Here is a 3,299-nt window from a genome sequence, read left to right on the forward strand (position 1 = left end):
AGATTTAAAAAAAATAAATAAAATAAAATCTTTTAAAACTACAGCTATGCTCTAATTTTGCTGTAAGTTGGACCTTGTTATCCTTATGAACCTCTTCTACAGATGCCACAGGGGTTGCCAGTTCTCAGGTACTCCCTGAATAACTGTACAGTGTGGGTATGTGCTAACATATGAGATCACTTGCTTTGGTGGACCCTAGTCCATCCCTGTACTACAATGGCTAGCATTCGAGACTAAATGTGCCCTACAGTAGCCATAAATGTGTAGACAGTCCCTTCTTTCTGTAGTGATATTAGCTAGTACTGAGGATTTCAGAAGCTAAACTCTTAGTTGTCAGTAGAGATGAGCGAACCTCAAGCACATCCAGGTTCGTCTGAACCCGAACGCTCGACATTTGATTACGGGTGGGGAAGAAATTAGATGCAGCCAAAGGAAGTCCTGGAAAACATGGATATAGCCTATGGCCAATGGCTTTATCTATGTTTCCCAGGTAGCTTCAGGACTCCACCCAACTTTTTCAGCCACCGGTAATCAAATGCAGAGCGTTCAGCCTCAGATGAACCAGTTTGTACTCAAGGTTCGCTCATCTCTAGGTTAATATCATTCGACCACCCACTTAGCCAATATGTCTTAAAACTTTAGAAGAAAAAATAATCACTTTTCATGTTCGGAACTAGAGTCCTAACACATATAACCAGTAAACCTCCAATGTTTCATAATAACAACATTTATTCTTGGTTAAACATTAAGCTGATTCTATTACATAACAAGAAGCAAAGTTCCTATTGATCAATATAATACATTTCTTTTTGTCTTGTCTTTTTCTTCATTTCTTCCACCCTGTAACATGCATAAAGAGTAATAATATTAGATACATAGAGATTGTACATTTAGGCATGTCCTGCATGTGCAACAGTTTATATATATTATATATATTGTACAAATCCATCTGGTATTATAGAGTATAATACAACTACCCTTAACGCGAGCAAAATTTTTAACCAGACCCATGGGGGAGATTTATCAAACATGGTGCAAAGTGACCCTGGCTCAGTTGCCCCTAGCAACCAATCAGATTCCACGTTTCATTCCTTGCAGACTCTTTGGAAAATGAAAGGTGGAATCTGATTGGTTGCCAGCTGAGCCAGTTTCACTTTACACCATGTTTGATAAATCTCCCCCATAGTGTTTAGTTTACATAATCAACCATATATTTAGATAGTTGTGTATGTGATCCAAAATAGGAGAGTCAGAACATTTTACTTTTAAAGGGGTTATCCAGAGAAAAGAAAAGTTCCTACCTCTTCTACTCTCTGACGCTCTACTTCCTCCGTTCCTTTGTGCTGATGCCTTTTGCAGAAGAGAGGGTCCGAGAATGTGTTGCGGGCAGTGATTAATAGCTGCCCAATATTGCCGAAGTCGGTGCAGCTATTGGACTTTAAGTGTGGGCGTGGTTTCGCTTGCACGCAAAGCCTGCAGCACCTGCAACATTCTCCCACCCCCCTCTAGTCTGTGGAAAACATCAGCACAGATAAGCAGGTCGAGAAAGTGAAGCGCCGGAGAGCCAAAGAGGTAAGACCTTTTTTTGCTCTCCGGATAACCCCTTTAAGGCTCTTTTACCTAGGGTGATGAGCAGCCAAGCAAATGTTCTTGTGTGTTTTCCTGATCATTGGTCCATGTAAACATCCCAGCGATCAGCTGCCAATTGAGTAAAGGTTCACTTGCTCATAGTTTCTTTAATGAGATACAAACCATAAATGTTGGAAGCTGCCGACAAACAATGAGTGGAGGGATTAACAGGAATCAATGAATGATTGTTTGTTCCCACCCCTTAACCGACATGTGTGAATGAAAGAAAACTAGCGCCAATGGACTTCTAGGTCTTCGATCGCTGCTCATTACGGGAAAGTGTTCTGTCTATGTCAAATTGCTGCAACTTTAACTAAAGTAAAGATGGTGTTTGCTGAATAGAGTTGAATAGAGTCTGGATATTGGAAATCTGCTTTTCTAGGAGACTCCAGGAAGATAAAAAGATCATTTATAGCTAAACATAATGGTATATACATGAAAACATTCACGGGCTGTTCTGCCCAAATATCACAACACAAACTTTTTCTAAGAACAATAATTTCTATAATACATTTGGCAGTAACAATTTTATCTCCTGGATCTGCGGGCAGTCTGATCTCTGTACACAATAAAGTTTTATAAAAAATATACAAAAAATATGGTATGGGTTAAACCACAAGTCAATGTAAGGTCACAAAACTATGAACGTTCTCGTCTTGAATGATACTCAATAGATACAAAGAACAGAAGGCTTCAAACATCTAATGCTGACCCCTTTTACTTACTTACTCTGGCATTTCACATAAAGAAGTTACTACAAACAAAAAGTCATGCCAAAAATCACATTCATGGGTCTTTGTATAAACCATGTGAAAAAAAGGCTTGAGCATGATTTGTATGGAAGGCATTTAGAGCTTCTACGAGTCTTTTTAAGGTCCTGTTACATAGGCGATTATTGGCTGATAAATGGGAACCATTCCTTCATAGGGCTGATCGTATGCTTTAAGTACATCGAAGGAGTACTCCAACACTTTTTATATAATGCTATCCTTATATAAAACATGATAAATATATGAGCAAACATGCCAAAAGTTCGGGTTTGCGCTATACAAAAAATTGGCATTTCAATCTCGCTGCCTGGGGAAGGTGGATGCAGCCCAAGGATTGCCTAGAAAACATGGATACAGCCATAGACTACATCTGTGTCTTCCAGGCAGTCCTCTGGCTGCATCCACCTTCTCCAGGTGGAGGTTTTAAAATGTTGATAGTTTGGGTTTGCGCTTATCCAAACTCTGGGAAATGTTTTGCTTATCACTATACACCATGGGTCTCCAAAACGCGGCCCTCCAGCTGTTGCAAAACTACATTTCCCATCATGCCTGGACAGCCAAATCCAAAGCTTTAGCTGCCCAGGCATGATGGGAGTTGTAGTTTCCCAACAGCTGGAGGGCCGCAGTTTGGAGACCCATGCTATGCACCATGCTCCCCCAGTGTTCTCCAGGTCTCTTGCTGACTGCTGCTGCCAACTCATGTCAAAACAAGCAAAAATAAGGGGAGTCAGCTCACCTCCTATATTCATGTGGCTGCATGAATATAGATCTAGGCGGAGGCCAGACGCTATCTCAATGGACCACAACAATAAAAGTGTTCTCAGCACTCTGGACTCCAGAGTGTCAACTCATATTGGCTGTGACAACCTGCTCAGCCAATCACTGACTGAGATGGGACAG

The 3,299-nt window shown here is 40.9% G+C and overlaps 1 long non-coding RNA gene across 1 annotated transcript; it reads right to left on the bottom strand.

Moving 5' to 3' along the window:
- Positions 1–711: 711 nt before the first annotated feature.
- Positions 712–1,464, bottom strand: LOC138788826 (uncharacterized). Its single transcript, XR_011362661.1, has 2 exons — positions 1,302–1,464; positions 712–840 (listed from the first exon to the last, which is right to left on the bottom strand). It is a non-coding gene; the product is annotated as an uncharacterized lncRNA (long non-coding RNA).
- Positions 1,465–3,299: the final 1,835 nt, after the last annotated feature.

This window comes from Dendropsophus ebraccatus, chromosome 4 (assembly GCF_027789765.1).
Source record: "Dendropsophus ebraccatus isolate aDenEbr1 chromosome 4, aDenEbr1.pat, whole genome shotgun sequence".
Classification (NCBI taxonomy): Eukaryota; Metazoa; Chordata; class Amphibia; order Anura; family Hylidae; genus Dendropsophus; species Dendropsophus ebraccatus.